At 33.9% G+C, this 12,736-nt stretch overlaps 1 protein-coding gene across 3 annotated transcripts in view; it reads left to right on the top strand.

Moving 5' to 3' along the window:
* The window catches only part of RTN4 (reticulon 4), a 67,032-nt gene that overhangs the window by 20,201 nt on the left and 34,095 nt on the right, over positions 1-12,736 (top strand). The gene's annotated exons all lie outside the window — the stretch shown is intronic.

Below are 12,736 nucleotides of genomic sequence, written 5' to 3'. Positions count from 1 at the left end.
GATATATCACATTGATAAGAATTCTTTTTACTGTCTCAGTTTAAGATTTTAGTGCTTTTTCTAGCCCGCTTGCACTCATCATGCACCCTTGCTCTTAGCTTTTCCACACAATTATTTGTTGGTCATTTTTATATTGCACCATGGAACTAGAAAAAACTTTTTTTAGAATTGGCTTCAATGTCTTCCCTTCTTTTCTTTTGCTTTAGTGTTTCCTGGTAGCATGAAGAGCAAGAGGTATTAAAACAAAATATTTTCAGATGTGTTTACTTTTGTTTTCCCAGAAAAATCTTCATTTAAAAATTTTGATGAAAGAACATTTCTGTTACCTGTTTCTGATCTTTCAATATAATGCAATAATTTCCAGTAAAAGGTATAAAGTTAAGCATATTGAGTATTAGATGTTTTGTTGAAAAGTATAAATTGAGGTATGCTATTTTTAATTCTCCTGAAAAGTACTAATTCTCATTTTTTTCTTTTGACTCTACACTTCCCACATATCTGATTTGTGTAAAGTGATTTGTACATGTGTTTTTTATTTAGCATTCTAATTTAGATGATTACTGTGTATTTACTGAATACACTTATGCATTGGAGATAGGTAGTACTGGTGGCAGAGACCAGTTTAGAGTTGCTGTAATTGAAGAAAGAGGAAATTATGAACGTAAGGCAATGGGATGAGCATGGAGACATAGTACTTAGTGTTTGATTGGAATTGGACATGAAAGTTAAGGGGAGGAGTTAAAGCTTACTCTAGGAAACCTGGGTTTCTTGTATGTGCAGATACATGGCAGTATGAGAAACTGAGTTAGGGAACATGAGAAAATAAAGTGGGAGAAAATAAAAAACTCAGTTTTGAATATGTTGTAATTAAGGTACCTATGAGACATCCAAGAATGATGGGTATTAAACATGAAGCTCTTGAGAGAGACCTTGACCGTATGTGTGTATTTACCATGGGCTCAGAGATTGTAATTAAAGCCACAGACATCAACTAGGGGGAGCCGAGGGAAGAGGAAGATTTAAAGTTGGAGGAATTGCTCAACATTATCAAATACTAGAGAGCTCAGTTAAGATAAGGATTGAGAATTTGTCAGAAGGGAGGGAAGGTGTTATAATGGTAATCCCTATTCTCAGATGGTTAACGATTTTCTACATCCTTGATTATGATATATTTAGGTGTTTTTTAAAATTTTTGATTCTTATTACTGAATCAGATTCAGTAATTCTGATTCTTACTCTTATTTAAACCTGAAAGTATTGATAAGTATTAAATAATAAATAAACCTTGCTCAGATAATTTATTATCTCCCGTTTGTTTCCCTTGTTTTCTTAAAATGACATTTGTAGGCAAAATTCAATTTTAATTTTGGGAAGAAAGGCTGATTTTGTAAGGGAGATGAGCAAGGTATTATTGATGCAGACATTGATGCCTTATTGATATTTTTGGATAAAATTTGTTATGAGAAAAATGAATACTAGTCTTCTCCCTTGATAAGGGTATTTTATCAAACTGTATTCTTTTTTTTTTTTTTTTGGCCACGCCATGTGGCTTGTGGGAGCTTAGTTCCCCAACCAGGGATAGAACCCAGGTCACAGCAGTGAAAGCACCGAGGTCTAACTACTGGACCACCAGGGAATTCTGTCAAACTGTATTCTTAACAATGAAATGTAAATACTGATTTTTCTCAGTTCATAATTATGAACATTCATTCTGTTTTTTCTTTCACTGTACGTCATTATTTAGAGGCTCAGCGTTTCATATATGTTTTTATTTACTTTTAAAAAAAATTGTGGCTAAAGATTTATGCTTTCAGTACCCTGATGGTTTCCATTTTTTAAAATTTATTATCATTATCACTAGCACTTTAATTTTTCACTTTCCACTCATTTTAAATATAAATGTATAAGTTACAGTATTCTAATAATTGCTTAAATTTATACTACTAAATATAGACCCAGATAGTGAAACTTCTGAAAAGAATAGCTAACTGATAGGCAGCACTACCAGATGACAGTTGAAATCTTCTCAGATGATGCATGGAAGTCCCAGTTTGGCATAGAATGACAGTTTAGGGATATAAGTGTATGATTGGAAGTGGAAGATCATCAACACATACTAAGGGCACAGAGAGGCTGTCTCTACCTTGGAATATTAGGAATGGCTTCACAAAGAGATGCTTCTATAAAAGCTACAGTTAGCAAATATGAGTAAACACATAGACCTGTTCATTTATATAAATATAATAAAAGTTTTCCAAATCCTGTTTTGGTATTTTTGGGGCAGGTGTATATGTGTGGGTATTATGGTCAGTATGTAGAAACTGAAGCTATTCAAACTATTCACTTGAAGCTAGGGACATAGATGGATTTGAGACTGGCCATGGGTGACTCAGTGAAAAGAAACATTCAGGTTTATTCAGAACTAAACTGAAAAACCAATCTGTGCTAAAGGAGGGATTATGATACACTGGATGCTAAATTTTCTCTGACTGGAATTAAGCAGAATTTTTTTTAAACTTATGGTCTCATTTAGAGAGTTTTTTTTTTAAAAAAGGATGATTGCTTTTTTAAAATTAACTTTCATTTGGAAATAAGTTCAAACTTAAAAACAATTGCAAAAATAAAAGTAGTACAAAGAATGTCTTATACTCTTCATCTAAATTTACCTACTAACATTTCTCCATTTACGTTATTATTTATGATCTCTCTTTTTATAGATAACTAGACAATGGATACATAGATACAGTGTATCCTTTTTTTCCTGAACCATTTGAGACTAAGTTATATACATTCTGTTTTACCCCTAAATACTTTAAAAAGGGATATTCTCTTACATAACCTCAGTACAGCTATTAACTTTGTAAATTTTACATTCATACAATACTTTTTTCTAATCTACCATCCATATTCTAGTTGTGTTAGTTGACCTAATAATGTTCTTTGTAGTGTCCTCTACTACAAGGTCCAGTGTAGTGCCAGGTTTTGCATTTAGTTATGTTACCTTTGGCTCCTTTAATCTGGGACATTTCCAGTCTTTATCTCTTATGATTGTAACATTTTTAAAGAACACAGGCCCTTTCCCTTCTTCCCTTTTTTTTTTTTTTTTTTTTTTCTTTTTGCGGTATGCGGGCCTCTCACTGCTGTGGCCTCTCCCGTTGCGGAGCACAGGCTCCGGACGCGCAGGCTCAGCGGCCATGGCTCACGGGCCCAGCCGCTCCGCGGCATATGGGATCCTCCCAGACCGGGGCACGAACCCGTATCCCCTGCATCGGCAGGCGGACTCTCAACCACTGCGCCACCAGGGAGGCCCCCTTCTTCCTTTTTAATAGAAAGTTCCTTGTTTTGCGTTTGTCTAATGTTTCTTAGTGATTAGATTGAGTTTGTGGATTCATGGCCAAAATGAAGATAATGTAGTGCCCCTCTCATAGCAATCTGGAGGTACCTACTATTCGTCAGTCCCTCATTGATGAGGTTTAATTTATACCATCTGGTCAAGGTGGTTCCTGTTTTCCTTATTGTATAATTACTATCTTTCTTCCTTCCTGACAACTAATAAGCAGTCTGATGGGTGACACTTCAAGACCATGTAAATATCCTGCCCTCCATCAAAATTCCCTCCCTAGATTTAGTATCTATTGATGATTCTTGATTGATTTATTCTTTACCATTGTTTGCAAAAGATGATTTTTCAGTTCTAATACTTTCTCCACATTTATCAGTCAACGCTGGCATTCTACTCTTAGCAAGAGCTCTCCTTTTCCATTAATTAACTAATTAAGTATCAGTATGGATTCATGAATTTCTCTTTTCCCCCCAGTGGTTTATAATTCATTACTGTACTTAATTATTTTGGTTGTCAATTGTCACAGATTTGGAGGGCTCCCCTTCAAATTGGCTCAAGGACATGCAGCTGTCCTTTTTTAAGAGTGGAGAGGGAATCACTTCTTACTTTCCAGCATAACGAAATGGTGTAGGCTCCTCTTTTGCCCACTCTGTCCCAGCCCTGAAGTCAGCAGTTTCTCCAAGGATCCCTGATTCCTTTCAGTGATCAAGAGCTGGATGCTAATTGTACTTTGCTCCTGTGGGGTCTTTCCATTTTAGCCCTTCCAGTGGACCAAGGTAGGAAATACTTGTATACATACATACAAATAAACATACACATATTTATTTATATATTTATGAAATCAGGTGTTTACATAGATACCTCCAAATCATTCCCAGAGGACTATTTCTTTCTTCCCTCATTTCACATTTGTATGTTCCTTCTATAGTGAGAACCTGGCTTCTAACACTACCAATACATTTATTAATTTGTTTAATCCTTGAGTACATCTAAAATAGTTTTTGAATGTTTTATAATATCATTATAATAAACATAGTAAAGGGTTCAGGTTTATTTTTTAAATCCACCTCCCTCAACCCTGCCCAGGTTACTCGGATTAGTTTTATTTTCCCTTTTCCTTCTACCTTCCCCCGTCTTCAGTGTGGTTATAATACTCATTTGAAATAAAGTTAGATTTGTTTCAGTTTGCTTTCAGTTTTAGGTTTTCTTTCTCTCTAGGACATTTTTAAATTAAGAATTTTGGAAGGCTGAGAAAAGAAGCTGAATTCTTTGCATTTGACCTAGAAAGGGGAGACTACCATTTATGGGAAATCTTTTAAGCACCAAGCATTTTCACATAGTCATCTCATTTAGTCTTCACCATATCTGAAAGAAGGAATGATTTCATGGATGACAAAACCTAAATCTGGGGATGTTACAAAACTTTACCGAGGTTGCATAGCAAATTATGTAGTAAGCACAATACTTTTGAGCTTCTATTGTGTTCCAGACATTGGGCTAACTTACTTTTTTTTTTTTTAAATTTTTATTGGAGTATAGTTGATTTACAATGTTGTGTTAGTTTCAGGTGTACAGCAAAGTGAATCAGTTATACATATACATATATCCACTCTTTTTTAGATTCTTTTCCCATATGGGTCACTGCAGAGTATTGAGTAGAATTCCCTGTGCTATACAGTAGGTACTTATTAGTTATGTGTTTTACATATAGTAGTGTGTATATGTCAGTCCCAATCTCTCAATTTATCCCCCACCCCTACCCCTTATACTCTGGTAACCATAAGTTTGTTTTCTATGTCTGTGACTCTTATTTCTGTTTTGTAAATAATTTGTACCATTTTTTTTGGATTAGATCACATATAAGCAATATCATATGATATTTGTCTTTCTCTGTCTGACTTCACTCAGTATGATAATCTCTAGGTCCATCCATGTTTCTGCAAATGGCATTATTTCGTCCTTTTTTATGGCTGAGTAATATTCCATTGTATATGTGTGCCACATCTTGTTTATCCACTCCTCTGTCGATGGACATTTAAGTTGCTTCCATGTATGGCTATTGTAAATGGTGCTGCAGTGAACATTGGGGTGCATGTATCTTTTTGAATTACAGTTTTCTCCGGATATATGCCCAGGAGTGGAATTGCTGGATCATATGTTAGTTCTATATTTATTTTTTTAAGGAACCTACATACTGTTCTCCATAATGGTTGTACCAGTTTACTTTCCCACCAACAGTGTAGGAGGGTTCCCTTTTCTCCACACCCTCCCCAGCATTTGTTGTTTGTAGTTTTTTTGATGATGGCCATTGTGACTGGTGTGATGTGATACCTCATTGTAGTTCTGATTTGCATTTCTTTAATAATTAGTGTTGTTGATCATCTTTTCATGTGCTTTTTGCCATCTGTATGTCTTTAGAGAAATGTCTATTTAGATCTTCTGCCCATTTTTTGATTGTGGTGTTTGTTTTTTTGATGTTGAGCTGCATAAGCTGTTGATATATTTTGGAGATTAATCCTTTGTTGGTTGGTTTGTTTGCAAATATTTTCTCCCATTCTATGGCGTATCTTGTTTTGTTTATGGTTTCCTTTGCTGTGCAAAAGCCTTTAAGTTTCATTAGGTTCCATTTGTTTATTTTTGTTTTTATTTTCATTAGCAGGTGGATCAAAAAAGATCTTGCTGCAATTTATGTCAGAGAGTGTTCTGCCTATGTTTTCCTCTAAGAGTTTTATAGTTTCTGGCCTCACATTTAGGTCTTTAATCCATCTTGAGTTTATTCTTGTGTATGGTGTTAGAGAGTGTTTTAATTTTATTCTTTTATCTGTAGCTGTCCAGTTTTTCCAGCACCACTTATAGAAGAGACTGTCTTTTCTGTATATTTTTGTCTCCTTTGTCATAGATTAGTTGACTAACTTTCTTATTTATATTAGTTCTTATCCAGTTCCACAAAGGAGATATTTTTTCCGACAAGTGAAGAACTGGGATGTGACCTAGGTTTTGTCCCCTTCACAATTTTGGAGCAAGCAGTTATTGTCCTAAATAGCAGACGACCAGGGTGCTGCTGCTTTTATTACATACCTGTTGTGTTGGGGGCATTAACCAATGCAAGGCATTTTGAAAACATCAGGAACATTGGTTACTGTGTACATTTTCTCATGTGGTCCTCTATAAGGAGGGATATTAGAATGAGGGTAACATTCTGTTGCTTTCACGTGGAGACTGAATAACCCTATTGTTATTCAGCTGGACAACTGCTGTCTTGTTGGTGGGTCATTGGTGAAGAAAGGTGCTAATGTCTCCCCTCCAAACCACTGAGATCTTGACTTAATGATAGTGATTGCTTAATACATGTTTGTTGGTTGCCTGGTTTGCCACTAGTGCACAGAACGTTTTAAGTTCATAATCACAGTATAGATTGTGTTTTGCTGACCTGTTGGAACTATTGGTGAGTGAAGTGTAAACCAACCAGAAGTTAATTATTCATTATACTTAAAGTGTGTGCTTTCCAGGAATAACCAAATTGTATTGCCATGATAAAGAACTTGCTGAAAAATGGCCCATTTATTTAGGTAAAGAATTAAAAATTATCCTTTGCCAATTTATAGATACTTCTTAAATGTGTTCATGAATAAGAGCTTTCTTTTGATGATGTTTATAACTTAAAACATTTTTCTTATATTAATTAAAAAAATTGATTATATGGCTTTTGGGCTTTCTCAGTAAAGCATTATAGATATTAAGTATTTTGTTAAAATACATTTTTAGTGAGCATATATAGGATGCTTCTTGAATATTATTATTTGGATTTTGATTAGGACAGTGAGCAGTTAATCTGATGAAAGTAGAAATTTAAGTACCCTGAAAAATGAAAATGTTTAATCTAACACGTTGAGTAGAATTATCTTTAAGTGGAAGGCTTTGAGTAAATATAAGTGTAGCTAAATTAGAAACTGACTTATTAATAAGGAAATGATTATATTTACTTAAATGTTTGACATTGTCAAATTAGTGTGGATTTATTTAGTGCTTACTGTGGGTCCAATACAGATTGAAAATAAATATGAAATATGAACCTTTATAAAAGATAGATACTGCTACATATAATATGGTTGAAAGAACTTCATCTTGGGCGTCTTACATACCTAAGATCTAATCCTGGTTTTATTCCCGATTAGCTGTATGACCCTGGGCAGATGTTTTAATCTATTTGAGCTTCAGTTAAATTTAGTAGTCAGAATTTCTCTCAGGGACCTGCTGTCAGTGAAGTCAGGGTAGCAGTACATGAAGCAATCTGAAGTAATATATGCTAATTGTACAAATTTGAGAAGTAGAGAAAAAGCATGTAGATGAAAAAAAAATTGTAATTGTATTGCCCAGACATAATCATTGCTAGTATTTTAGAATATTTCTTCTAGTCTGTTTCTATGCATATGGATACTTTATGAATGCAGTGAAAAAAAGTGTTTTTCCAAACTGGGATCATACGTTATATATTGTTTATTGCTTTACAAAATTCAGCAATATATTATATTGCACAATGCCAAAATTTCCATTTCTTTATTTTTCTGCTGTGTGATTATCTAATGTTTAGTGTTCCTTGGTATTGGATATATTATAATTTAATCAATTCTCTAGGATCCTTAGATTGTCTCCAGTTTTTTTAATTTATAAATAATGCTGTTTATGTTTAAATATGTTGTACATATCTCCAAATTATTCTTTTCCATAAGTTACTAGAAATAAAATCCTAGGAAATGGGTATGTGCATTTTTAAGTGTTTTGACAAAAATAGGCTGTCAGAAAACTTGTACTAATTTTTAAAATTTTTTTATTGGAATATAGTTGCTTTACAACGTTGTGTTAGTTTCTGCTATACAGCAAAGTGAATTACCTATACATATACATATATCCCCTCTTTTTTGGATTTCCTTCCCATTTAGGTCACCACAGAGCACTGAGTAGAGTTCCCTGTGCTATACAGTAGGTTCTCATTAGTTATCTATTTTTTACATAGTAGTTTATATATTGTCAATCCCGATCTCCCAATTCATCCCACCCACCACCTTCCCCCTTAGTATCCGTACGTTTGTTCTCTATGTCTGTGTCTCTATTTCTGCTTTGCACATAAGTTCATCTGTATCATTTTTCTAGATTCCACATATAAGCTAATGATGTTTGTTTTTCTCTTTCTGACTTCACTTTGTATGACAGTCTCTAGGTCCATCCATGTCTGTACATATGGCACAATTTTGTTCCTTTTTATGGCTGAGTAATATTCCATTGTATATATGTACCACATCTTTCTTTATCCATTCCTCTGTTGATGGACATTTAGATTGCTTCCACGTCCTGGCTATTGTAAATAGTGTTGCAATGAACACTTGGGTACATGTATCTTTTCAAACTAGTTTTCTCCGTTATATGCCCAGGAGTGGGATTGCTAGATCATACGGCAGTTCTATATTTAGTTTTTAAAGGAACCTCCATATTGTTCTCTGTGGTGGCTGTATCAATTTACATTCCCCCCAACAGTGTAGGAGGGTGCCCTTTTCTCCACACCCTCTCCAGCATTTATTGTTTATAGACTTTTGGATGATGGCTATTCTGACTGGTGTGAGGTAATACCTCATTGTAGTTTTGATTTGCATTTCTCTAATAGTGACATTGAGCATCTTTTCATGTGCTTTTCGGCCACCTGTATATCTTCTTTGGAGAGATATCTATTTAGATCTTCTGCCCGCTTTTTGATTGGTTTTTTTTTTTTTTGATATTGAGCTGCATGAACTCTTCGTATATTTTGCAGATTAATCCCTTGTCACAACTTGTACTGATATTTACCCTTCTAATGGAGTAAGACAACAACCCATTTCTCTATTGATCACCAACAATTAGTATTATTTATTAATATTTTTTAATCAGAAAATTTGGATAGCTAAGGACTTATACATTATACAAAATTCAAAAAGTACTATTACAGTAAGTCTTCTTCCTGTCTTAACTAAGCTGCCTAGTGCTCCTTCCTAGAGTCATTTACTAGACTTCTCATATATCCTTCCAGACATTGTATACCTGTCTTTTTTTTTTTTTAAACCTTCACCAGTTTGATAGGTTAAAGTAGTTATCTTGCTATTTTGATCTTCGATTATTAGTGCAGGTGAGCATGTTCCACATATTTATTGGCTGTTTGTATTTCTTTTGTGAATTGCCTGTTCATACCCTTTGCCCATTTTAAAATTTAGAATCACCTCTTTCTGATTTTATGAGAGTTCTTTATATAGAATGGATGCAAATTCTTGTCATGTTACAGTTTTCCCTTAGTTTTCTAAATAATTTTTGTTTTACTTTACATTTTGGTGGATATTTTCAGTCTTCACGTGGGAAAATTTATAACTTTTAATTTATTTACTAATTTATAGTTTCATTTTTATGTTTAATTCTGATCTGTTCAAAATTGATTTTGAATTCTGGTCAGAGATCATTTTATCCAACATGCTTTTTTGGTGTTGGAGTTGTTTTCCTATCCCCATCACACTCTGATAGTTCCCTAGTACCAGACAGCAATCCTAAGGAAGAGCCAGAAAATTGAGAACAGTTTTAGCCAGATTGCATGCTTTGGGTTGGACAGTCCACGGTACTATGGGTGTTGGTGCCATCTAGTGTTGTAGATAGAAAACGATGTCTTTGGAACGCTCTGTAATTGACCATATGGAAATTCAGTTGGGCCGAGAAATTTAGTGAGTTGTGGATATTTGCTTCACACTAACAAATGACTTTGAAAATGACTTTATAAAAGGATTTTGAATTTTGACACATTGTACTGAATCAAACAAATGATTGAATCATGCTATGATAAACATTATGAAATGACCTTAAAGATTCCCCCAAACATGTACTTTAGTGAAAACTTAAAAGTTTTAAAAGATCTGTTCAAAACCCAATGACTATTAAATTTTTAAATTCCAGATTTAAAAATGCTTTGGATCTTTTGGATTATCTGTGTATTTATTTTAGATTATAATATAAGAAATCAACATTTATTTAGTTCTCATTGAATAGTATCAGTTTCTTTCTGTATGATTTTTAGTATGTATTTTTATCAGCTTATATGAAATTGTTTATAGACCTTAAAATGCTCATTATATTTTGGTTATTTTTTAACTTGTCATTCATTTTCTAAACCAAAGTCTTTGTTCATGTCTTAAAGTTCAATTCAGTAGTTAGTGCTGAAGTGCTGTAATTTAGTCCATAGAGGGCATTACATTACAGCATATGGTATTAAACAGCATTATTTAATATCTTTCAGTAATGGGACATATGTTTAGTTTTATACTTTTGTATAGCTCAGAATAATTAAATTTTGAAGTAAGTTTAAAACTTACTGTGTAGCTGTAATTTTTTTTTTTTAATTAAAAAGTCCTGTTGTCTATTGCTGGAAAGTAGAAATAATTTTTTTTAGCTATCAAGAATTGTATACAAGCAACCCTCAGTTTAGAGAGTAGCACTTTCAATCCAAATGACCACCTCTTTCTCACCTTATTTGCCTTCATTTCTGAACATTGTAAAGCAAACAAAGCAAAACAAAAACTTGAATTTTTCTGGGGTTCAGAATTAGAGGAAGGAAAGAAATGGAAAAAGAGGAATATCTTGGGAGAGCTGGCCTAGGAGGTCTTAGAGTTTACATATTGTTGCCTATTCCAAAATACAGTCCTCTACTGTTTGAAATCCTGCCACTTAGGTACAAGACACACACACACACACACACACACACACACACGTTTATGAAAGTGTTATAGAGAAAGGAGTTTTTTATTCTTTAGTAGGACTTACTTTAATCATATAATTTTCCTGCTAATGAGGTAAGTGCATGAAGAAAGAGTTTTGATCTGAGATATGAAGAGAAGAGAAATGTAGAGAGTGTAGGTAATTTTAGAGCATGGGTACTGTTTGGAAAGGAGTTAGGGGTGTGTTTGGGGCGGTTTTGGTCATTGGTTTTTGTCATGCTTTGGGGAGATACTGGGTATAAGGACATTGAGGAATGAGAAGTTGCCAATCATGAACTCAGAACAGGTGATTTCAAAAGTTCAGTGTAAGGCTGATTTTGAGTTTAGGAAAAGAAGAATCCCCCCCCCCACCCCCATGCACAATATGCAGTAGGACTTAGAGTTCAGACAGCACTTTTATTTGCTTGTATTATAAATAAAGGAATCTTCTGTGCTCCTCTCCTTTGGAAGCCTTTACTTTTAAGGGAAAATAAGTTCCTATCCCAAGTAATCAATGTGGTATATATATCTGCTCTATTTGAAAATTGTCCTTGAAATAATTTTTCATTTTTAAACAAAATGTTAAATATTTGAAGGAAAACAAGTAAGTTTTTAACAGATTTATGTTCTCTATTTGCCTGTTATCTTGGGATTTAATATGGAATAGGACCTGTAATCTACCCATATAACATTTTTTCTCAGCTGGAGGAGAATAGAACTATAATAACAAAGCACAGTAATATGTGTGTGTGTGTGTGGGGGGGTGGTGGTGGTGGTGCGGCGCTTCTTTTTAAAGAGGGTATTGGGTTATTGCCTAGAATTAAATGGCTTAATATATGCACTTTCTTAGATATAATTTACAGGCTTTATTTCCTTGTGGTTTTACAGTTAAAATTTTTAGCATAATAATAGTAAATAGCTAGCACTTACACAGGGCCACTTTTTATCAGGCACTGTCCTAAGGCCTTTTGCATACACAAACTCATTTGATCCTCTCATCACAATAAGCCTAGCCCAGTGGCTTTACATTTTTAACAGATTGGTCTCATCAGATTTTCAAATTTAAGCACTTTTTCCTTAGGTTACCAAACTTAAAACAACTCTAGTTTTAAAACTTTCTAAGAAAGAAATGGGCAAAATGTAAATTGATTTATCTTAGTTAGTTTTCCCTGTAAACTTAATAGCCTAAATTGCAAAGATCATAAAAGCTAAAGAATTAGATATTACTATGTAAGGTCTAATTTCAGGGCTCCTATTTTGACTTCTTAATCTGCCAGGGGAGCTATTAAGTATGTTTAACATTTAGATGAATGGGTGTTATTATATGTTCTTGCTGTCTCAGATGATTTTTAAAAATTGTTACACCAAGTCAAGTACTGGAAGATGTGAATAAAATGAATGGTAAATACCCTTTGTCTCAAGAAATCTTTTTTCTCCCCCTACTATTAATGTAGTAATCTCTGACTTCAAAACAGTGTTTGGGCGATGTTTTTGAGTGCGTTATTCTAATGCTAAAGTATTTATTGGCCTTCAGTCTTAAGGGATTCATTATTAGAAAATACTATTTTGAAAATATTATGTAGTTAATGAATAGTTTGGGATTTCTAACTATTGCATGAAGAGGCCAGAGATT

The sequence above is a fragment of the Mesoplodon mirus genome, assembly GCF_964341445.2.
Source record: "Mesoplodon mirus genome assembly, chromosome: 14".
Lineage (NCBI taxonomy): Eukaryota > Metazoa > Chordata > Mammalia > Artiodactyla > Ziphiidae > Mesoplodon > Mesoplodon mirus.
This window is presented reverse-complemented; position numbering and strand designations above follow the sequence as displayed.